This window comes from Hyperoodon ampullatus, assembly GCF_949752795.1.
Source record: "Hyperoodon ampullatus genome assembly, chromosome: 9".
NCBI classification, from domain to species: domain Eukaryota; kingdom Metazoa; phylum Chordata; class Mammalia; order Artiodactyla; family Ziphiidae; genus Hyperoodon; species Hyperoodon ampullatus.
This window is the reverse complement of record NC_136922.1, coordinates 100,498,311-100,524,044: the sequence shown is the minus strand read 5'-3', so window position 1 is coordinate 100,524,044 and position 25,734 is coordinate 100,498,311. Positions and strand designations below refer to the sequence as shown.

Sequence of the window (25,734 nt, the reverse complement as noted above, 5' to 3'; positions counted from 1 at the left end):
CAAATCCATGCTCAAATTAAATTGCAGACTCTTGATGCCTAGGCTCTTAAGCAGAAACAAATGCCTACCTATTGAGATGCTGCATTGTAAACAGGCTAAAACTCTCCAGTTGCTTCTCTCTACCTTATGAATTAGGGCACTCTTACTTTAGGGCTGAATGCTGCATAAGCATGAACCAATCCTAAGTAAAAACAAACCAATTATATTCATTTGTAACCTCCTCATTGCTTAATATCAGATAATCAAGCCTTACTAGAAATACTGAACAAATATACAACAAACAATTCACCACAATGTTGTTTCCTTTTTCTTCTCTTAAGTGATTCTATGATGATAAACAGAAAGTGTTATAATGACAGAGTAGATATCTTTATATTTTATGTCAGCGGTCCCCAACCTTTTTGGCACCAGGGACTGGTTTTGTGGAAGACAATTTTTCCGCGGACGGATGGGAGCAGGGGGTGGGGATGGTTCAGGAGGTAATGCAGGCGACAGGGAGTGATGGGGAGCAGGGACCACCGCTCACCTCCTGCTGTGTGTCCCGGTTCTGAACAGGCCGAGGACCTGTACAGTTGGGGACCCGTTTTAGCTCATTTACATAGAGATTTGCACACAAATGATAATGAAGCAATAAGGACAGGATTTCATGAAATAACTCAATCTAGGTTGCCACCTGAAAGTTTATATTTACAAAAATTTGTAAGTAATAAAAATAAGGTTAAAATGCTTTTTAAAATTTAAGGTTTAGCTGTCTATATGTCTACACATTTGGCACTGTTTCTGCTATATTGGATAACTTATTTTACTGGAATTTATTGTTATGCTCATTTCTTCTACTGTCACATGTATGATTTTATATATACTAAGCCATGACTATATACTGTTAAATAGCAAAGGACTCTGGGCATCTTTTTGCTCGTATGTGCTAAATATAAACAAATATGCTAAATCATGAAAATACTAATATTTTGCAATGCTACAAGGAGCTAATGAACCAGATATTTATTTAAAAGGAGTTTTTCTTTGGTTTTAACAGAGCAGGGAATCCTAATGGATAGGTAAGACAAATTAATATGTGAAATACTCATATGCCTATTAAATTGGTAACATGTCAAAAGTGGATATGTCTTCTCTGGCTATCTACATTATCTGCAAGAGGAAGTCTTAGCAAGGTGCAAAATGCAATAGACACTTGCAGTCCATTTGTAATGAGCATATTTCTTTCAAAGAGAAATGTGAATGATGTAAGATATAAAAGCGTGCCTCAGGAATAGTCTCATGCATTCCTTGTCCCCTCAGGATGTCTGCAGGTTATTCTCTCATCTAGTGTGAAGCATCAACTATGAAGATCTGCCAAGGCGGTCTTTTTTGGCAACCTACGACCAAATCTGTCTTTTGTCTTGCACTTGGTCAGTTGCTTGTGATGATTATCCTGGCAGGATGGCGGAGCTGATCTCTACATCTTCTTTCAGAAGTGGACTATATAGTATCATCTGAGTAAAAGTTACAGACGAGGCAGCCTGTGCTTCAAGACTTGGAGGAAACAAATGCAATAATGTAGTTTCTCAGAGCACGTCTCAGATTAAAGGCATAGACAATAAGGCTTTAGATTAAGAAAAAATATTTGTTTAAGAATGAAAAGATTGAGGTATGATCATCCAGAGAGTTTGATAGAAAATGAGAAAATACAATCTGGCTCTTGGAATGAAGGAGGCTCTTCTTCCCTTACCCCAAGGGGCTTGGCATTTTTCTTATTTTTGTCTGTAAGCTGTTTTTAGGGATTCAGGCTTGAAATCACAAACGTTCTTCGCTCCTTTGTAGATCTGATTCCTCAATACCCAACCTGTCAGCCCATCACATCAATTCTATTTCTGATTTTGCATATACCTATGTTTTTCCCTGTTGTCACTATTTTGAGAACACAGCTTCCAACAATGTCCAGGACATCCTCCTCACTTCCACCCCAACCCTGTATGGTAGGCACGTTTCTAAAAAGCCCCTAACTAAGGATGCCCTGCCCCAGTTCCCAGAACCTGTGAGCATCATATCACTCCCACGATCACACTATGTTCTATGGCACGACTGACTTGAGGATGATCCAAATGGTGTTGGTGTAATCATATGGCCTCTGAAAAGCAGAGACCTGTTTCCTGCTGGTGGCAGAAGAGGAAGTCACGGAGATTCAAAGCATGAGAAATCAACCTACTATTGGTGGCTTGAGGATGGAGAGAGCCACATGAGAAGGGACTCGGGTAGCCTCTAGGAGTAGAGTAGCCTTGGCTGAACCCAGCGAGGAAATCGTTCTTAGTGCTACAGCCACAAAGAACTGAATTTTTGCAACAATCCTGAATGAGCTTAGAAGTGGGTTTTTCCCCCTCAGAGTCTTCAGATAAGAGCCCAGTTGAACCAACCTTGATTGTGGCCTTGTAAGAGCCTAAGCAGGGAACCTAGCCAAGGCCACATGGACTCCTGATCTATAGAAACTGTGAAATAATAAAATGTGGGTTGTTTCAGGCTGCTGAGTTTGTGGTAGTTTGTTACACAGCAATAGCAAACTAAGCAAACTAAACCACATTCATCAGCTTGGTTTTTATAAAAGACTGCTTATCTTAACATTTTTTTCTGTGTGAAAATCTACAAGCCTTCTCATGGCTTTGGATCAGATTCAACACCTTTATTCTGATTTTAAGACATTCCATTAAATTAAGCCAAACTTCCCTATCTTACTACATTTTTCACTAAATTTTTTTTACTATTCTTAAATGAACATGTTCCCATAACACGTTCTTGAACTTGATCTCCTGTTTTTTATATTGCGTTATAATTTTCTATGTATTTATCTGTCACCCCATTGAACTGAATACTAATTCCTTGAAGCTAGGAGCATTTTTAGGGGCTCTTCACATGCTCAGAATCCAGCATGCCTCTCGGCATTGGTAGGTCTCAATCCCACTCACGGATGAGCCTTAACCACACGGAAGCCAGGCCAGATCTTTACTGTCCTTTGACCACACCTGCCCCTCTGCCTTTCCTCATGTACCTTCCTCAGCTGGAATGTCCTGTGTTTCTTCCACCGTCTAACAACGTGTTGGGGGAGTAGTCAACATAGAACATTAGTTGAGGCAAAAAGCTACTCTGAGCTAATGTCACCTACGTTATTGCAGAACATGGTGATAAGATCTGGGAAGAAATAAGAACACGAGGTGTAGCCATAGAGTCTCCTTAATACCAAAAGAATACAGGCCTTCAAGATTTGTTTGCTGTTTTGTTAACAAGACTATGAATTTCTTAAAGAAAATAACATTTTCAATTTTTTTGGATACCATTAATAGCATTCTGTTGACATAGAATATATGCATAAGGAACCAAGTTTGTACCCAAGTTTCACAAATTTCAGAGAATAAAGCAACTGTCACAACTATCCTACCACTCATTTCATTGAATTTCCTTGATTCAAACTCCCTACCTGTCTTGACCCACCAAACTGAAGCTGGGAATAGGAGAAAGAGTGAGAGTAGGAGCACAGTGACGACCAGAGAAAGTGGTCTTTCTCCAGGTCACAGGGCTAGAAAGAGGGGCTCCAGGATTAAACCTGTGTGCTGTGACTCCACAGCCTGTGCTCATCTCATCATTATCCCACACCCTCCCCCTGATGCTCAGGCATCAGCATCCTTCATATTCCTGCAGAATGGTTTAAGTGGGGAGTGGAAAAGTGGGGACATGAATTATTTTAAGATAAGTTTTGTCTACAAATGTTAGAGATTGAGACTAAAAAGGATTACATAGAACTGTGTTTATTTGAATACACACACACACATTTAAACTGCTGGATGTGTCACACCCTAATTCCTTAGTAGTTTTAAATATTTTCCTAGATAAATCATTTTTAATATTAAATGGTATATGGCCTTGACTGAGTGCAGTCAGGTCCATACTATATGGTTCTGCTGTTATTCTAATTTGAACTTTGAGACTGATCTTATAAATCAGGAATGACCTTTTGATAATGTTTTTTTATCAATAAATTTAATATATTTAAAACCACTCAAAGAATTTAAAAAATCCAATCAAAAGCACAATTTCAAATTAAGTGTCTCTAATACTTTTTCCCCTGTATATCAGCCTGATATAGTACAGATAAAAAGTGATAGTAAGAAACTATTTTAACATACTTACATGATGAAGAGAAGTTAATGCTAAATTTTGCAAAAGGCAGTTGTACTTGGTCACTGGACATGTCATTAAGCATAATTTATGTGTGGAATTGACCTTCGGACTGAACCTGATATACAGACTGTAATTACATTACATTCGCTAGATCACGGAGGGATCAGGTCTCCCTTGAATAATGCCTGATATATGAGCACTGGAGAAATGCTGTTGAATGGAGAGAGGAATGGGAAGTAAGGAGAAAGGGGAAAGGGAGGGAAAAGAGAAGGAAGACAAGGAAGAAGGAAGGGGAATAAGGAACTAGAAAAAAATAAGAAAAAGGATAGAAAGGGAGGGAGAGAGAAGAGGAGAGAGGGAGGGAGGGAAGAAAGAAGTACAAGGGAAGGGGGACGTGGAAAAAGGAAAGGAAGGCAGGAAAGGAAGGGATGCTCCTCTCCCTCTTCTCCTGCTCCTCTTCCCTGCAAAGACTGCTGCTCAGCCCTAGAAAAGGTTTGTCCAGAACACGCCAACTTCTTTAGGTCTTAAAGCTTCCTATTCACCCCAGAACTGTTTTCTTCCTGTAAACTTCTCACTGTTAAAAATCCAAACAGGAATGCCTTCCCCAGTCCCCACACCCCAGGAAGAATCTGAGCTATTGTTGTCCCAGTTTCCTTAGTACCTCCTGTCTCCTTGGAGAGTGAAGTGTAGACTTGGACTAAGAAACTGCTCTCATTCTTTCATAGCAGTTGCTTCACTCATCTGTACTCTCCCCATTAGAATGCCATCTTCTTAAGGTGGGAAATTGTCTAATTCATCTTGTGTTACTAGACCCTTGCATAGGGCTTGGTTCACAGGAAGCGCTCAATAATTCTATAAATAGTCACTTCTAATTCTCACAACTAACCATGTGAATTAGGCACTACATTTCTCATTTTACAAAAGAATAAACCTACATTCAGATTATTTAAGTGACTTGTACAATATCATCAGTATAAGTGAGCCTGAAAATTCTGAGAATTAAAGAAAGAACTATGAAAAGCCCTTCAGTGTGTTTTAATTATGAATTTTTTGAGAAACACATTCTTTCTACATATATATAGTAGGAAAGTTAAAATTCATGGTAATTTATGAAATAGGAACTTAAGATACATCATTATCTCTTATGTGTTATCTAAGAGAACTGATTTACAATACTAGAGCAAAAATAAATTTTTAAACATTCTATAATTTAAAGCATTTTGCAGTTAAATCAAACTTATATAACTTTACATCAACAGAGGATTTATTTTTGCTGTTCTTTCATATATCGATTCAATAAATATCTCCTTACCATATATGCTAAGCATCGACTGTGTTTAATTTTACCTTACTTTTACACTAGTTAAAATATTGTCCAACACCATATATTTCCAAGTTAAACATGGAATTTTCTTTGGTGATGTTTTAGGGTTTTTTTCAATCTTGGATTTTGTTTATTTTGCAACACGATTTCTAGTTTAATTGAAACATTTATTCAGCAGAGCCAGAGCTGCATTCCTCTCGTTTTATGAATTGCCATCATTTATACAATGCTTTCCCCTCTTCTACTGAATTATATAGTATTTTGTGATTGTCACTGTTTTGTTTTAGAATTATGATATGGGCCATATATTCAGTATATAGTTTTATATTTGAGCAAAATCACAATTACGTTAATATTGCCAGGACAGTTTCCCAACAGGGCTATGATTTCTGTGTTTGCCCTCTAACTTCAAGAACACAACAAAATTTAATTTAAGGATTTAAAATCTAAGCAGGATTGGTGCTGCTTCATCAGGGGTGCATTGGATGGTTTATAAATCAAACACTAAAATGGTTAAAAGAAGGCTTCTCCTGTAGCCCATTAACCTACAAGAAACCTTAGCTTTTCTTTTCTGACACAAGTGAAGTGAACAAGGTTTTAATAAAAGTCCTGAGTAGATATACCTGAAGGGTCAGAGCTCATGATAAAGCTGCCAGCACTGCAACTTTAAGAAAACATCCCGATGACTTTTAATAACACTGGGTCTGCCAGTGCTCACTGTGCAGGATCTGTATTTGAAAATTCCATTTGAGAAACCAATCCCCCATTTGACCGGATCATGGCTCTTAATCTTCTTTTTGGTGTGCCAGAGTTGACTGCATGCCCTGTAGAATATGGTTCTCATGACCTCAGGAAATACTTTCCTGTCGTGACAGACAGGCAGCCCTGTCCTCAACTCTGACTTTCTGATCACCCATTTCATTAATACTAAGTGCTCGACATCTCCTACAAGTAGAAGAAACTCAATGTTACAGAAGTAGACAAGGTTCACCAGAGCTTCTATTCCACATATTTTCATTTTTGTCCCTTAATCTCTCTTCAAACTGTTATAAGTTGAATAACCCCTGAAACTGAGAATGGGTGACATACAACAATAATTTCCATATCTATGTATGCACTAGTAGAACAAAAGTAAAATTATCACCATAAACTTAAGAGATGTTATAACTCCCACTTAATAGTGAGAAAAAAAGATGTTAAAATATTAAATAATTTGCTCGAGTTACACCAGTAATAATAACAGTGCCAGAATTCACTATTTTCAGGTCACTCAGTTTAAAAAACTCATGTTATTTACAATCTTCAAGACGTATGTCTACATTTCTGACCTCATCATCTCAATTTAAATCAATTACATGAACAAATAGCTCTTTGGAAGCTTGGATAACATTACAGGTAGAAAAGAAAAGCTCAGTTTAAACTATTTCAGAGCATAGAAATAGAAGGAAACTTCCAAATTATTTTCATGAAGTAATTTCAACAATGACAAATCTGACATAGATTTTACCCAAACAAAACACAAGACAAAAAAAAAAATTCAGATCACTCTCACTATGAGTATCAACACAAAAGTCTTAAATAAAGTAATATTAAACAGGATTCAATAGCACGTTATAAATAATATATCATGAACAAGTGGGGATTCTTCTAGAAATGCAAGACAATTCAATAGTAGGAAGTCTAATGATATGAGTCATCACATTAATAGAGCCAATAAGATAAACAATATGATCATCTCCAGGAATGTTGAAAAGGAATCAGACAAAATTTAATACCAGTTCTTTAAAACAAACAAACCCAAAAAATGACTATTAAATAGTAATTAAAGGATGAATACCTCTTTAACATGATCTTACGTATGTGTACTTATCTGTATGTATTTTTTGGTTATTATTTATTTATTTATTTTATTTATCTTTGGCTGCATCAGGTCTCAGAAGCGGCACTCGGGATCTTCACTGAGGCCTGCAGGCTTCTCTCTAGTTGTGGCATGTAGGTTTTCTCTCCCCAGTCATGGTGCGAGGGTTCCAGAGCACGTGGGCTCTGTAGTTTGTGGCACGCAGCCTCACTAGTTGAGAAGTGCAAGCTCAGTAGCTGTTGCCTGCAGGGCTTAGTTGCCCTGAGGCATGTGGAATCCTAGTTCCCCGACCAGGGATCCAACCCGCATCCCCTACATTGGAAAGTGGATTCTTTACCACTGGACCACCAGGGAAGTCCCTCTATATGTATTTTTATGTCCATGTCTCCAAAAGCCAGCATGTAGCCAGCATCTATCCAAAAGGACAACAGTAGAGAATTCCCACTGGAACAAGATGATGCTGCCCACTATTTTCATCATGATTTAATATTATATTGCAGATACATAACAATTAAAAAAAAAGCAAGTAGAATCCTGGACGAGCCCCGCTCCCTCACCAAAAAAACCCAGAAAGCAAACAGAGGCATACAACTTGAAGATAAAGAAATAAAACTACCTCTATTTATAGATGATATGATGATCTGAAAAACTGAGAAAGATCAATGGAGCAACTACTAGATACAAAGAGATGATTTAATAACATAGCAGGGCATAACTTTAACATACAGAAATCAATAGCCCATATATAATGAAACAAAAACAGGTTTGAAGATATAATGGAAGAGAACAGAAAACTCCTTATTTCAATTTCAGATAAGAGTAGCTTCCAAGAATTTTTTTTTTTTCCATTTGGGAGGTAGGGGCAAGTGTGGTCTGTGCAGAGAACAATGAGGAGATTGTGTGTTTTAGTGGAAGGGGAAGGAAAGAGAAAGGGAGACAACCAAATGGAGGACCTTGAATGGTGAAGAGTGAAGTTGGTTCTTAAGAAGATTGAGGCCAAAATGCAACTGGTGCTTTAGAAAAATTAATCATAGAGAAAAAATAGATAGGATGTGACAAGAACCTGAAAAGATGAAGCAGTAGTATAAATGGTGCTACATATGTTCTTATCTCTTGCCCTAATTGATTCAAAAGTTAGGAAGTAGTCAGGTGTCCAGTACAGAATCAAAACTAACTGGACCAGAAATCTTATTTCTGCCCTGACATTTTCCTTTGTTCTCATGCTTCCATCCCCAAAAGCCAGACATAAATACCCCTCATTTCACTGTATTGTATTAAGAAATACAAGTTACCAAAGGTGGAGAACAAAGGAAAAGAACAGATGAAAAATAAAGTTGGAAGTTGAAGTTGGAGTTCTGAAAGTTTTCTCCACTACTCACAGGTTGGAAGACGGGAATCATCAAAAATGTCCTTCATTCTACTTCGACCAACATGCTCCCACTTCAGGCCCTTTCATGTACTATTTTCAGCCAGGAAAACACTTCCCACCTTGTGCCTCAGCCCTGACCACGTGGTCAAATGCCTCATCATCAGAAAAGCTCATGCCTCACATAGAGAATGGGCTTGAAGACACGGGGAGGGGGAAGGGGAAGCTAGGATGAAGTGAGAGAGTGGCATGGACATATATACACTACCAAATGTAAAATAGATAGCTAGTGGGCAGCAGCTGCATAGCACAGGGAGATCAGCTCGGTGCTCTGTGACCACCTAGAGGGGTGGGATAGGGAGGGTGGGAGGGAGACACAAGAGGGAAGAGATATGGGGATACATGTATATGTATAGCTGATTCACTTTGTTATAAAGCAGAAACTAACACATCATTGTAAAGCAATTATATGCCAATAAAGATGTAAAAAAAAAAAAAGCTCACACCTCACTGTTTATTCCTCCAAACTTGCTTTATTTCTTCCCCCAAACTTGCTTTATTTTTACCACAGCACTTACTTGACTATACTTAGTTGTTTATTATTTGTCTCCTCCCACTAAACCATAGTTCATGTTTACAGAAGGGTTGTTTTTGGTTTTTTTCTGTTTCTTTTCCTTCACTATTATAATTCCCAGTGCATAAAACTGTATCTGCCACATGGTAGGCACCCAAGAAATACTGTTGAATTAATAAAGGATAAAATAAAGGAATGAACAAGTTATGGTAATAGTATCCTAGAAAACTCTTGCAACCATATTTATTTTACAATCAAGACAATTTTGAGGAAGGGAAAAATTCTTGGAGCATTTTCTCCTTAAAAAAAAAAACACACAAAACTCTGTAAGCCTGGCTGAAATCCCTTGAATTTTAGCACAGATTCTCCCTTCTCAGGTGACAGTTTTGCTCTGTCATTTTAATTCATACAAAAGTATATCTGCAAATATATATCTATTTATGTATTGTTATAAATGCTATACTTGTCCTATTCTTTTCTGTTTTACCTGACAAACAATCTATTTGTTTAGTATAAAATTATTTTCCTGTAGGAAACCCCCATCCTCTGGATTTTTTCCCTCTGGGAACAGAGGTATAAAATAATAGATTACAATATATTTTTCAAGATTTAAAAATTTTTAATGTCTTACAAGTGCTTTCATTTCTTGCAAGCAGTTTATTCTTTGTATAAGCAAGAAGGGCTCTTATTTATAGAATAATTTTTAAAACTCTCTAGTCATCTAAGCTTCTGGGTCCCTGCAAATTATAAATAAATAAATACATAATTACAAAAATAATTAAATAATAAGCAATATCTATGCTACATAGATTTTTAAAAAGAAGAAAAGAATGTTACGACCATCCTTAGCTCTTGAGGTCACTGGTTATTCCAGAGGGAGGCAGTTATTCGTTTTGGGGGGCAGGTTGCTGCATTTTTGGCCAGCCCTACTCCAGACTTTTCTCTTTATGTTGGGTTATTTCTTCTTTTTTTTTTTTTTGCAGTACACGGGCCTCTCACTGTTATGGCCTCTCCCGTTGCGGAGCATAGGCTCCGGATGCGCAGGCTCAGCGGCCATGGCTCACGGGCCTAGCCGCTCTGCAGAATGTGGGATCTTCCCAGACCGGGCACGCCAGGGAAGCCCTGGGTTATTTCTTCTTTTAGGAAACATTCAGACACTCCTTTATTAAGCCTCAAAGCTCTCCATGGTTTTATTATGGTTTCTTCAGGATAGAGAAGAGATCATTAACTTTTCAATACTGGTGATAAAGTTTAATAACTGAGATAACTGTTTCTCTTAATACTACCAGAAAGCACAAATATGAACAATTTTCTACTTCTCCCTTACTGTTCTGTATTCCTCTTCCTACATGATGGCTCCTCGTTTTCCCCTTCATTTGTGAAAGGAGATAGTCTAGAGAAAAAATAACTTAAAATTTAAAAAGGGGCTTCCCTTGTGGCGCAGGGGTTGAGAGTCCGCCTGCCGATGCAGGGGACGCGGGTTCACGCCCCGGTCCGGGAAGACCCCACATGCCGCGGAGTGGCTAGGCCCGTGAGCCATGGCTGCTGGGCCTGCACATCAACAGGAGAGGCCACAACAGTGAGAGGCCTGTGTACCAACCAAAAAAAAAAAAAAATCTCTCTAGAAGTAAATTTTTAAATTTAATTCAGAACTCTTAATTGATTCTCATCTAGCATTCTGGAGATAATTCCTCATAAATAATATGTTTTAAAAATGAAAAGAAGATTATTTACATTTTCAGAAACAGAAGATGAGGAAACAGAAATACTGCATATCACATTCAGTTGCAGGTCACCAACATTAATTTAATTTTAAAACTGTTGCATTATCGAATTCTAGTGTCATTTAATGGCAAAGGGTGTTTAATTAAATCAACCACATTATTAATTGTTGCCTTCTTAATTTTTTAAGAGATATACATAATTCATGGAAAAATTGAGAGAGCCTACAACACAAGAATTTGCCTTTTAAAAAACTATTTTTTATCTTAAAAGCACTTTAATACATTGGAGAAGTGGGAAAAGTTTTATAACAAAACTTGAATGTTATGACTCTCTTAATACTAGCCCTATTTATAATTTAGTTCCCATAATATTTTGTTAATGTTACCTTTATTATATGTAATATATGTTAATATATCTTACTTTATATATTTATAGCTCATTACAGAATATTAGGGAAAAAGAAAATGTAATGAAGAAAAATTGTCCCAAATACTACCACATTGAATATAGTCACTGTAAAACATTTTGTTGCATTTTCATACCCTTTTCCCTAAGTATATGCATAAATACATATTCTATATACATACATATGTGTTTATGCTATGAATTGAATGTTTGTATTCCTCCAAAGTTCAATCATGTTGAAATCCTAACCCCCAAGGAAATGGTATTAGGAGGTGAGGCCTTTGAGAGATGATTAGGTCATAAATTTGGAGCCCTCATGAATGGGATTAATACTCTCATAAAAGAGATCCCAGAGGGCCAGCTTGCCCTTTCTGCCATGTGATGTTATAGAGAAAAGAGAGTTATCTAGGAAGAAGGACCTCACCAGACACCAAATCTGTCCATGCCTTGATCTTGGAATCCTCAGCATCCAGAACTGTCAGAAACAGTTTTTTTGTTGTTTATAAGCCACCCACTCTATGGTACTTTGTTATAGCAGCCCAACCAGATTAAGACAATGTAAACAGATCTATTCACAAGTAGAAGAACATGCTGTGCAGGAACATGCAAATGCAAGTTATTTACATGTCATTCTCCAAAGCTCTTCTGAAATCCATCCACTTGACTATATCTACTGGCTCCATCATGGATAAAATGACAAGCATCTCTTATCTGGTCCATAGTTAAATGTGCATGTCCTTGAATTTATTCTTCATACAGGAACCATAGTGATTTTTAAAAATAAAAGCCTTTTGAACTACTTCTATGTTTAAATTCCTTTTCTTGACTTTCTACAGCACTTAGAATAAAATGGGAAGTCTTAGCATGACCTACAAGGTCCTGTGAGATCTGACCCCTGCTCACCTCTTCAGCCTAAAGCCATCCCATTCTCCTCTCTGACCCTTGTCAAATCACACTGACCCTGCTTCTCTTATCAGACACCTAAAAGTGCTTTTACCTTCACATGCTACTCCTTTTATATAAAAGGCACAAGATTTATCTTACATTGTTATTAATGACCAGAGAAAATATAACATATAAAATTTTGCCCATAGCTGACCTTGTCCTAACCATGAGTTCCCACCAGCTGGTGTGTGTGGTAAGAATTTAACTAAATAATCACTATATATTAAAGCTTAGTCTGATTCAATAATTTAAACAGTCAGGTGTTCAGGTACTCTTGAGAAAACCTGTCTTCTCTCATTGTCTCCTTGTGAGGAAGAGAAGAAGTTAGATTTGCCCACAGTCATGGCTGTAAATAGGGGCAGACCTGGATATGGCTCTTAGGTCTCCAACTCCATAAACCTCCATCTACTGCTGATTCCATCACTGACAGCATGGACCAACTAAATACTGGTAAGTAAGGGCCCTGATAACCCCAAAACATTCCAGTAACACAAACAGTAACCATTTTCAGGAATATTCTACAGTAGCAAGACTCTCAACTAAAAGTAGTTAGAAAAGAATCCTATTTCCTTTCATTTGAATGCTGTAACATAAACAGTGGCATAAGTAAGCTAAAAAGAATGTCAAAGAAGGAAGATTGCCTCCTGTAATCTAGAAAACAAGACACAGGAGCTCAAAAATTAAACAGGATTTATCTAGATACAGAGAAACACACACAGAAATAATGACAGAGAGAGTGCGTCCTACTCTGATGTTGTACACTCGACAGCCTTGGGACTACCTGAAGGACTTCATGATGGTGCACAGGGGTGGGGTGGTGAGTAGTTTACCAGATGCTATAGAGCCCAAGAAAAATACATACTATAACCACTCGGATTCTCTGTTCCACTTTTTTTCCCCCTTCATGTCAAAATGAATCAGCTTCTCGGGGGCTTCCCTGGTGGCGCAGTGGTTGAGAGTCCGCCTGCCGATGCAGGGGAAATGGGTTCGTGCCCCGGTCTGGGAAGATCCCACATGCCGCGGAGCGGCTGGGCCCGTAAGCCATGGCCGCTGGGCCTGTGCGTCCGGAGCCTGTGCTCCGCAACGGGAGAGGCCCACATACCGCAAAAAAAAAAAAAAAAAAAAGAATCAGCTTCTCAATTAATTTGGTACTATGAACAGAATATTCTGAAAAGAGAATAAAATAATTAAATGTAGACTTCATAAATTAATAAACCTACATATGCCTGCTGAGAATTCAATAAGACTGACAACTAACATTTGTTGAATGCGTTGTGTTAAGCAACATTCTAATGCTATTTTATCCTCGCAACAACACTTTAAGTTAAATACAGTTTTTATTCACAGCAACAAATAAGGAAACTGAGGTAGGAGGCTATTCTGATAAGTCTAACCAACATAAAATGCTATGTGAAAATAAAGTTTCCGGATCTACAATTTTGAGACCAAATCTGTAATGTGGTATACTGCTTAAGCTAATTCCACCTGGCAAGCCTCTTTTGGAATCACCAGAAGATCTCCAGCACCATAGTCCTACTAGGTTGTTGGGTTTTTTTTATTATTATTTTAAATGAACACTAAAATACAAAGCAAAAATATATGGACAGGAACAGCACCATCTTTTGTCATAGTCTTCAAGTATTCATAAAGCAGGAGGTCACCAGTACCTGGTGAGAGAACAGATGAGATTAAGCATCCTGCTAGGTAGGCATACTTTTCCTGGACTCACTTTCCATATCTGTGCTCTTGTCCTGCGCTTGCTCAATCCCTAGAATTTCTTTGATTCTTGCCTTCCCTTGAGAAATGAAGTTTTTCAAGAAACATTTATTATTAAATGATCTATGTAGAGCCACCCCTTCAGAGAGAACGTATAATATAATTATAATAACCTAACAAATACAGTTTGGTGGTTTTAACTTCACTCTTAGCAACTAAGAGGAATACTGCCAGTAAAAATAAGGAAATTAGACTAAAAACAAATAAATCATGAGATTTCTAAAGCAAACAAAATCCTTCTTACACAAAACACAAAGGAATAAGTATGATTTGGAATTCTCTAGCCATTTTATTAAATCATTTTACTGACTTCCATTTTTTGAGGATAGTTGTTTATATAAAATTATTTTAAACCTGTGCCAAGACCCTGGCATTAAGTTTTATTCTGTGTTGGGCTCCGTTTTATTGATCTTTTCTGCTCTCAATTACCACTGGCTTCGGCCAGTTTTTACCCTGCCTTTCTTTGTTGGGAAAGCAATAAGGTTAATGACTGCTGTGTTTTAGGAACCATGTTCCTAATCTAGCAATTCTGCCCTTTAGAGGGTGGAATAGATTCACCACCGACACATAAATAATAATTTCCCAGGGACCTTCAAAAAGTGATTGATGCCCTTGCCTTTGGGTGTCTTTTCTTTTAAGTGACTGATGGGAACAAAACAAAAATTGTACAAAACCCTTTTCACTGGGAATAGCAAATGTAAATAGTGGATGAGAGACTGAGACCTAAAGAAGAATAAAACCAAACAACAATCAGGGATGAGGGTCAAACAAATGCAGCCAGCAGAGCTCTGCTTCTCAGAGAAGTTGATCGTCCTGGAACAGAATGACAACCAGTTGCTTGCTAACAGATAAGGGCAGTGTTTATTTAAACAGTGTATTTGGATTCTGCTTTTTAAAGTTTTAGGATTGGTGGATCTGAAATTGCATATTAAAGAGAACACAAAGCCATAAACTTGTCCATACACATATTTACCCACATCGCTATGGCCTGCGTGGGAATTTCATGTTTAAAATATGGCTGTGTGCTGGAATACAGGAATCCAAAAAAGAGCTGGAAAGGACTTTACAAAGTAATGCTAAACTTTGCGGCCAGGAAATGTAAGAAATTTCCCCAATGTCACTCAGCTAAAAACCGAGGTCTGATGTAACTGATCACATAAGGAGACAGAACAACTAAATAATGACTGGAGTAGTTGAGGGAATTAAAAGTTTTTTGCCCAACTAAATACCAAAGATAATCATGTAAAGCAGTGTATGGAAAAGTTACAAATAAAGTTGTTTCTTAATCTGTATTACTCTGGCTGTGTTCATCTTTTGCCTCTGAATTAAAGCATTCGCCTAGAATGTAGAGATAAAGTCAGCAAAGGTCAAACCAAAATATTTAACCATTTTTCAAATGATTTGTTTTGATGTAAAACAACTATAATGCAATAAAAAATGATTTATTTTGAAATTAACTGCTAATAAACCTATAATATCTCCTAATAAAAATCACATGATTTGGGTGTCTCTAGACCTATTCAGTTTTATAATGTTTGTGACTTGGAAAAATTGTGTTTTCAGTGATTCATTAATCACCCCCCACCGCCCCCCCACATCACCACCAACATCAACAAAAACACAGGTTAAGGGTGGGGAGTAGAAACTGGGAAGTAAGAATTTGATATTTATCTGGAATTGCTAGGCGAGAGAGACTCATGAAGCACAGATATTGTATTGAAGCAGAAATAGTTATCTATAATCTATGTGAGCTGGAGTAAAATATTATTCTAAAACATCCCAATTGTTTACTTTGTTAGTAAAAAATTGATTATTAATTTGGAATATATCTCCTGCAGAAGCAGCACTACACAAAGGCTATAATATAAAGCTGTTTAGTTGGAGCTTGAATTTGAAAAGAGGTTACGGAAATAAAAATAAATAAATGGAATCATCTGAAGAAAAAGGAAGTAAAAGTCACTTGGCCCGTAAGGTTAACAGATCAGGGTTTAGACAGATGGACCTTCAGGAAAGGCTCTCTGTAAACTAGTGTTTTAGTCAGGAGTCAGAGTATACCATAACAGTACCACATAATAGCCGTCCCTCTCCAAGTTGTAACATTACACAACTTCCCCATCCAGGCCGCGATATTACGCTCCAACTTTCTGACAGGAAGAATATTTGTCCGGGTCCAAAATGGACAAACTTTAAACCCTTCTTGATAGCATGGGAGTTTCTCCCCACCTATTGACTGAATGGATAGTACATGAAATTTTGAGCACAAATTGTGAAACAGAGGTCAATTCTCTTCATTCTAGATTGTTGAAAGCACTGAGATGGATGCCAAAAACATGCCCAAAAATGAGCACCAATTCCTGGCAAGCTCTGTCCCCACCAGGCCAAATTAAGATCTTTGATGAGGATTCATTATTGTAGGTGAGGGAGGGAGGGTAAGGGGTTGTAAGGGTAAAGATTATAGAGTCACTGAATAAATATGAATTAAGCACTTGCAGAGGTAGCAGAAGTCATGATTTCTGATTCTTAAACTCTAGCATATTCTGATCAGGGTCAGTGAGAACAATCATAATTGCCAAAGAAACTTGTTTACAAGATTTTGTTTTCAGGCACCAAATTCAATTTCTAAAACTCTTCCTATTAATTAGTTTTGAGTTTTAGAATATTAGTATTTTTTGCCTAGCAAAATATCTCCATCAATATACTATGTGGATAATTTTGAGTATATTTAATATTTGGACCAGTGAAATTTTTTGGAGGGATATTTTATTTTTTATATCATGAATTTGAAATATAATTGCTACACAGAGTTCACAAGCAAAGCAATTTTATCAAATGGCACAGTTTACAAAAACAAAATTATTTCATTTGATCCTAAGAACTATTTCTTTTTGCTGTATAAAATGTCAACTTTCTTATGTTGAAAATTTGTAACTATAGCTCTTAACTGTCTTCTATTACAGGAAGTACTGTAACATCAAAATTCTATAGTAATATTTGACTGGAGTTTACACTGCACAAATACGTCTGTTTGCTATGTGCCCCAAAACATGCAGTGAAATTAAGGAACTATTGAAATGAGCAATGCCAGAAGTAGGACTCACACTGAATGAAGAATACACGTCTCAGGAACTGTGGATTCACACATTCCTAGTATAACTTAAGGAGAACATCACGTCCAGCTGTTCAAAATTCCCACCTCCAAGTAGGAATCAGAAAGCCAGAACTCTAAAGGTAAATCATCTTATCATGGGACCCAGTCTTTGTTAAATTAGGAAACCAAGGGTCATTGGTTTCCTAATTTAACAAAGGAATCGGTTAATGAACCTATTTGTAGTTACATGGTAAAGGGACCTCAGGCCTCCTGTCCCCTTGGGTTATACCTATCTGAAGTCTTCTCAAGTGTTCTTAAGAGTGGTCATTCATAGTTCTGAGAACCTATTTCTAGAACTTTATCACCTTAATAGTCTTCTAATTTCATTTTATGTAGTAATTTTTCTCCTCTTGGCCTCAGTTTACTCATCCACAAATTGAAAGAAGAATCTTGAGATCATATGGTTCAAAGTAATTCAACCTCAAATATGATTTAGGAACCTCCTACTTGGTCATAGTACTTTTAACATAGCAGGTTTTAGAATAATAGCTTTAATTTGAGGATTTTAGACTTGGACAATAAGTACCTTGTACCTCTCTACTCACAGCTGAATCCCTTTGCAGCTTCTTGGGTGGTAGAAAGTGACATGAAGGGCAGTGGAATCAAAGGTAGCCCTGCAGTTCCAGATCATTTTAGAAAAGCTATGAAAATGATGAGTGTCTTAGACCAGGATCTATTCCACGAGGCCAATGGTACAAAGACACAGCAACGAAGGGCCACTCACCATGACTTGTGGACACTGGGTACCGACAATGACGACTGCCATATGATTGAGAGCAGCAAGCCTTTAATGAAGTACCCAAGAAATTGCAAGTGTGTGGGCTTGACTTCAGAGAATTACACAAAATGAAAAACCTATCTCCTTTGGTTCCTTCTATGCTTTACTCTGTTTCTGTCCACTATTTTGTTCAGGACACTGTGTGGTCTGCCTACATACTTGCCCGTATTAGACTAAGGCTTCCTATTCATTTCATTCTGCCTCATTATCAAAAATGGAGGAATGTTCTCATCCACCAGGCATGGCACCTCAACAGTCTTTCTCTTGTTGGTTTCTTTCCAAGTGTGTTCCGACCACATACGCTGTTGTGATTAAAACTATGTAAAAAGTAGGTGCTGACCAAGACAGGCTTAATGTTCCCCCTCAACTTGACTAAATCTTAGGTAGGGGGCTTCCCTGGTGGTGCAGTGGTTGAGAGTCCGCCTGCTGATGCAGGGGACACGGGTTTGTGCCCCGGTCCGGGAAGATCCCACATGCCATGGAGTGGCTGGGCCCGTGAGCCATGGCCGCTGAGCCTGCACATCCGGAGCCTGTGCTCCGCAACGGGAGAGGCCACAGCAGTGAGAGGCCCACGTACCACAAAATAAATAAATAAATAAATAAAATAAAAATAAAAAATTTTAGGTAGGGCTTCCCTGGTGGCGCAGTGGTTCAGAGTCCGCCTGCCGATGCAGGGGACATGGGTTCGTGCCCTGGTCCGGGAAGATCCCACATGCCGCGGAGTGGCTGGGTCCGTGAGCCATGGCCGCTGAGCCTGAGCATCCAGAGCCTGTGCTCCGCAACGGGAGAGGCCTCAACAGTGAGAGGCCCGCATACGCAAAAAAAAAAAACAAACCTGTAACTGTAGATCCTTTCTCTGCCCCACTGAGATGTAAATCTTTTTAAAAGCCTCTTAACTGTTCTACAACCCAGGAATACTTTTCTTAAGGACCTGGCAGTCATCCCTTTGAAATGTAATAATTAAGGAAGATAGCACCCCTATTTCCCAGTCTGTGTAAGATGGTAGGAGCCTAACTTCAAGGAGCCTTAATCCAAGTTGTAAAACTACCTCCTGTCATGAAGATAGGAGAAAGTTTACTTTCCTTTTGGTAAAGCCAATAGCAAACACAGATGGCTTACACAGATTTCGCTATCCTGTGTTTCAGTGGAGTTGAGCTTGGACTGAGTTCTGGCCTCTCTCCCCTATTGCAATAACCTTGAATAAAGGGTTCCTTGCTTGTTTAACTTTGTCTAGCCTAATGTTTCTTTGAAAGTGTTAATTTCAATTTTTATGTTGTAGTAATCAGAGCTGTCTGCTTTTGTTTCCCTGTAATTTTTTAGTTTGCTTTTTTCTTTGGAAATAGGCTGATTTTCTCAGGTTACATGATAGTAAACAGTGCTTTTCATTACCCTAAAATATCTTTAAAAATTAAATTTAAATTTTCTAGAACATATTTATTTTAAATTTCTTTTAAAACTAAACAAACACATTAAAAAAATTCTTTTCAGTGTTTCTCAATGAACAAGATTCCCTGGCTGGTCAGTAAGAATACTTAATCTATTTGGCATAGGCGATTGTTCCTTTAGTGAAGAATAATTTTCACAACAGTTATTGAGCAATGAAATAAGACTTCTCAATTCCGCTAGCTTCTAATCTTATTTCAATTGCTTAGGATGATGCTGGAGAGAGCACCATAACTTTTCTGGTTCCCTTAATGCTTATATAAGTTTTAATTATAAATTAATAAATTGGCATACTTGGGTGGTAATGTGTGAGTCTTTAAGTCCCTGCAATAGCTAGCTATCAAGAATAATGTAATAATAAAAAAATAAGAAGGAGAAAGAAAGCTAAGATTAAGTACTTACAACTTGTCAGGCACTGTTCCAAATGCAGTGTATGAATTACTTAAAGAATCCTAATAGCAACATTAGGGGTAGGTGCTATTATTATTCCCATTCTATAGATGAAGAAGGCATGGTTCCAAGAATGTAAATATCTTGCCCCAAATCACACAGTTAATAAATGACAGAGCTGGGATTTGATAATCTAAGGAGTGTAGCACTAAACCCAACACGTTTAACCATTACACTACATAGCATCTAGGCCTGCAGCCTGTCAACACCAGATATGAGAAAATTGATTGAAATAAGGTAAAATATACAAAACCAGCTTAAATGGCTAGGTCTTCAATTACAGTCTTGCTACGTCACAATTATCCTTTAAAAAAAATTCTTTCTGCTCCTTGCTGTAGTCGCATTGTCTAAGGCAGTGGTTCTCAAAGTGTGGTCACAGCAGCATCTGAATCGCTTGGTTGTTTGTTAGAAATGCAAGTTCTCCAGCTCCTCCCCAGGTCTACTTAATCAGAAACTCTCTGGGTGGGGCTCAGCAATCAGTTCTACCAAGTCCTCCTGTTGATTCTGATGCTTGCTCAAGTTTGAGACTCACTTGTCTAAGGCAAAGTTTGGCAGAGATCCTTATCTTGCTGTTGCCTTGGCTCTTGTGCAGAGTTACCTTAATAATACTCTGTAGTGATTTGTAGATTTCCAGCCTGAAGTGGGCTCCACCCATTTATTGTGGAAAAACGTACAGGAACTATGCCTTTTCTGGGCAGATTTTGATATTAAAGATCAAGAAACTCACATTTCAAAATCTTGCCATTCCCTATGTTACCAAGAACAGAAGACACACAAAATGCTTTCTTCAGAGCTATCTGTTGGATGAATCAATAAAATTATCTCTACTTCTCCCTTTCCTGTTCCCACAGACTAAGAGTATAAAGCTGAGGAAATTTGCAAGAATCCACAGTATACTCTATCCCCTTCATGCACACATACACATACCTGAACTGCAAGTGAGACAAAAGATAATGTTTTGAGGTCACTGCCAAGTCCAACAAGGGAAAACAGGAGTCTGGGCAGCTGTCCAGAACCCTGGCATTTGGTCATCACAGCATGGCAGACCATGGCTAATTTATTTGAAGTGCTACAACTTCCCAGAGTAGCAGGTGCTCCCATGTGCAACTGAAGTCACAAAATACTTTACAAGGACTATATAAATTTCTTTATGTTATACTCTTTCAGATAATCAAAACCAGTTTTCCTACTTGTCCTTGTCAGCCTCTCCTTAGTAACACAGACACATCAATTATATGCAGAACAAGCATAGCCTTAATTTTTGAATATATGTTAAAAGTGCATATACAACCATATGCTAATGGAAGATATTATGAAGCTTTAAATATAAATCTATTATTATTGTTGTTGTTTTCCTTGGCAAACACTGGACAATTCCATTTCTCCCTCAGTATAGAAATTAGAAGGGAGAGTTCAAACATTAAGATAAGATAAATATACAACGTCTAAATATCTTGGTAGGTAACCTTCCAATCTGATTTTCAAATAACCTTCAAGGGACTTTTAAAAAAACTCCACATTACAATTATGAAAAAAAAGTTTGTTTTTTGTAGTAGTCATGCACAGGAATCTATTTTCATATGGCTACTTTAAGTTAACATATAAAAATTTAACATATTTATTTGAGGGAAAAATGTTTGCTTAAGATATTAAGCTCAGCAACTATGGCATATCATACTGCAACTACTGACAAATCAAGAGAGGGCATAACCTTGAACTTGAAACCCAGCTGAATAGTTATCAAGAACATTTTTTTCGACTTTCTACTCTCAGTTCTAATTTTTCAGGCCCTGTGACCTTCAGTAAGTTTCAATTTTTCTCCATCTTTTTTGCTATTAGCTATTCATTATTTTAGTGGCCTGATAATGTATTTTTAGAGAGTATAAAAAGTTTCCCAATACTTTAAAGTGTAGATATTATTTTAAATGACAACAAAGCATTACTATTTTAATAGATTCTAATTTCATGGTTCTTAAGTATTTGAACACGTCCAGATTTTGCCACAGTCCCAACCTAGGTCATAAAACATGAAGATGTATCAACAAAAATGAGCTGCTTTTAAATTTTGATATTTCAACTCTCTGTTAGACATTCACAGAGTTCCAGATATTAACATAGTCACTGTCTACCTACGGGCAGTTTGAAAACACCCAGAGGCATATAGTTTTATTGTAGTTTGTAGGACGTGGAGGAGAAAGCAGGTTCACAACAAATTCTAATTGATATGAAAATAGGAAAATCTTAAAATAGGGTCAAAATTTTACAGGTAACATTACATTACACTACAAAATTCACAACATGTCTTTCCAGACAAGTGTTCAATTCAGTCCTCAACACTTTTGCCCACAAGGTCTTTTACAAAGCAAATACAAGGCTTCACTCCCTTGTCACCCAAGAAATGTCGCAGGGTTCCTGAGTAGCACAGCCCTGTTTTCTGGAGATCCAAAAGTAAAGGAAACTCACTGTGACTAAATAAACTACTTTATATTGCCTGCAACTGCTCCAACCCAAATCACTTGCATGTAGAATTTTCAGTTTAAAACCCATGAAATTTGGTAGGGTAGAATAAAATTTCAAATAATTAACTAATGCATTTACCACCTAAACAAATTTTTCTTAAACTTATATGTGTATAATACCCAGGGAATTAACAGTTCTGAAAAATAGTATTTTTAGAGATGAATGGTGGAATATTTTAAAATTATGATGGCCAGGAAGTGGTATGACATAGAGAAAAGATACTATACTTTGTGGATGACCAGTATATCAAAGATTTTTTTTAGCACAGTTCTGATTTCAAGGGGTACAGGGAAGGCCTCTTGGGAAAGTGATGTCTGAGCTATGTTCTAAACATCACGGTTGTACACATATATCAAAACTTGTCAAATTGTATCCTTTAAATATGTGTAATTCATTGTATGTCAGTTATACCTCAAAGCTGTTACCAAAAACAAAAACACCTTTCTCATCCCAAAGAAAAGTTCAAAGGGTAAAATGATCAAACTAATTCAGTTCAACCAGTTTACCCAGCTAATCACTAATGTACACCAGACACAAAGCTTAGCCTAGGACACTTGGCTTCAGTGATGGTCACACTGATCACAAACACCACCAGTTTTTTTGTTATTATTTTACGTATTCTCCTAATAGTATTGGCTTTGGAACCTTACAGGTCTGTGGTATTTATGGTTCTAACACTTCCTGTGAGCGATATGAATACTATCTCAGAGCCTGGATTTCCTTATCTATAGAGAGAAGCTAATACAACCTAACAATCCTAGGTAGGGGATATAAGAGCTCAACAAATGGCCACTCTTATCATTTTCACATAATAAATTCAAACATGCACAGCACTATGTCTCTGAATTATTTTCCATAGCATAATGCCCTCAAAGTCCATCCATGTTGAACAAATGGCAGGATTATTTTTCTTTTTATGGATGAATAACATTACATTTTACATATGTGTGTGTGTGTGTGTGTGTGTGTGTGTGTTTGTATCTTCTGCATTTTCTTTACGCATTCATCTAGTGATGAACACTTAGGTTGTTTTCATACCTTGGCTATTGTAAATAATGTTGCAATGAACACGGGGGTGAAAATATCTTTTTGGGTTAGTGTTTTTGTTTTTTTCAGGTAAACACCCAGAAGCAGATTTGCTGGATCATATAGTAGTTCTTTCTAAATTTTTTTTAAAGAAGCTCCATACTATTTTACATAATGGCTCCACTAACTTACAATCCTACCGACCGTACACAAAGGTTCCCTTTCCTCCACATTCTCACCAACACTCGTTTCTTGTCTTTTTTGATGACAGCCATTCTAACAAGTGTGAGGTGATAGGGCAAATCTTTACTTGGACAAATTTTGTGAAGAGTATTTTAGATAACTGATGAAATTCATAAGCTGTAACTAATGTGGAAAATATTGATGTTTCAAAAAATAATACATACCTGAACTGATAATTCACTTACTAGATTTCTTATTATTTTCCTGCCTCAAACCTTTTGTACCATAAAAACTTCGGTATGATTTCTGTTGTTTAAAAAAATGCAGCTTACCCTCTTGTCCTCCTTATAAAGCTGTGGTTCTCAGACAGGGCTGATTTTGTCTCCCTGGAGCATTTAGCAGCTTCTGGTGGTCACAACTGGAAGGCAGTGCTATTGGTATCTAGTGGGTATAGGCCAGGGAGAAACATCCCATAATGTGCAGGATTGACCCTCACAATAAAGACTTACCTAGCCCAAAATGTCAGTACTGTCATGATTGAGAAACTCCACTGTAAAGTGTTTTACAAACTAAAGATGTCTTTCATTGTCTTTTAACCTAAAGTATAAGGTAAGTATTTGTGTATTTCCTATATAGAAAACATGTGGGCAGCCAGATTTCAGGATATAAGGAATGGCAAACATGTTCAGTTTTGCAAGTGTTGCATTTGAGATGCCTATTAAGTAAACCCAGATATATTAAAAGGCGGGTCCTGACTTGAAATTTAAATTTGGGAATTTTTTTTTTTGGCAGCATTGGGTCTTCGTTGCTGCATGCGGGCTTTCTCTAGTTGAGGCGAGCGGGGGCTACTCTTCATTGCAGTGCGTGGGCTTCTCACTGCAGTGGCTCCTCTTGTTGCAGAGCACGGGCTGTAGGCCCGCGGGCTTCAGTAGTTGTGGCTCATGGGCTCTAGAGCACAGGCTCAGTAGTTGTGGTGCACAGGCTTAGTTGCTCCGCAACATGTGGGATCTTCCCGGACCAGGGCTTGAACCCTTGTCCCCTGCATTGGCAGATGGATTCTTAACCACTGTGCCACCAGGGAAGCCTCAAATTTGAGAATTTTTAAGGGTGCACAGAAATTGAATCCATGGGTAGGGATGACAAGGCCTAATCCAAAGAGGAAGCATAAAAAGAGAAAGGAGCCCAAGTCTTCAGGACCCCTCATTTAACGACTGGATAAAAGACAATGAGCCCACAAAGGAAAATTAGTGGGACCAGGAGGAATTCAAAGAAATAAGAGAAAATAAGAAACGTGTGATGTCACGGAAACCAATATAAGAGATTATCTCAAGAAAGAAAAACTGATTTATAGTGTCCAATGCATCAGGGAGAAAAAGCAAGGAAAGGACAGAAAAGTCCATTTTATTAAGAGACACAGAACTCGTTAGTGACCTTTGAGGAGGGCTGTCTTGCCTGAGTGATGGAGGCAAGAGCCAGACTGGAGTGCACCAGGATTAAGTGGCAGCGCGGAACTCGAGACAACTCTTCTGGAAATTTTCTACTGTAAAGGGAAGCAGAGGTTGTAGGGGCATATGTGTGGAATCCAGGTTAACGTGGGACAGACCTGAGTGTGATTAAAGGTTGAAGGCAGTGATTTGATTCGAAGCCAGCAGTCAGTATACAGGGGAGAAAAGGAAAAGTTTATACTGTCAAGTTTCCCTGAAGTTATAAGGGGATAGAGTTGAAAAGAGATAGAGAGTTTGGCTTTATAACTGAGGGAAATCACCTCTACTGTAAAAGGAGAGAAGAATCAATAAATATCTTTACAGATTGGTTTTCATAGAAGAGATACAAGATTTGTGGCCTATTGTGTAGCAATAAATATTTATTCCTCAAATAAAATAGAATGAGAAGGGGTCAAAAACACAATCTGCTATGATCTGAATGTCTGTGTTCCCCCCAAATTCAGATGTTGAAATCCTAACCACCAAGGTCATGGTATTAGGATGTGGGGCCTTTGGGAGGTGATTACGTCATGAGGGCAGCATGAATTAAATTAGTGCCCTT

At 37.7% G+C, this 25,734-nt stretch overlaps 1 protein-coding gene across 1 annotated transcript in view; it reads right to left on the bottom strand.

Moving 5' to 3' along the window:
* The window catches only part of CNTNAP2 (contactin associated protein 2), a gene marked incomplete at both ends in the record, with an annotated part of 2,063,650 nt that overhangs the window by 818,217 nt on the left and 1,219,699 nt on the right, over positions 1-25,734 (bottom strand). The window lies entirely within an intron of this gene.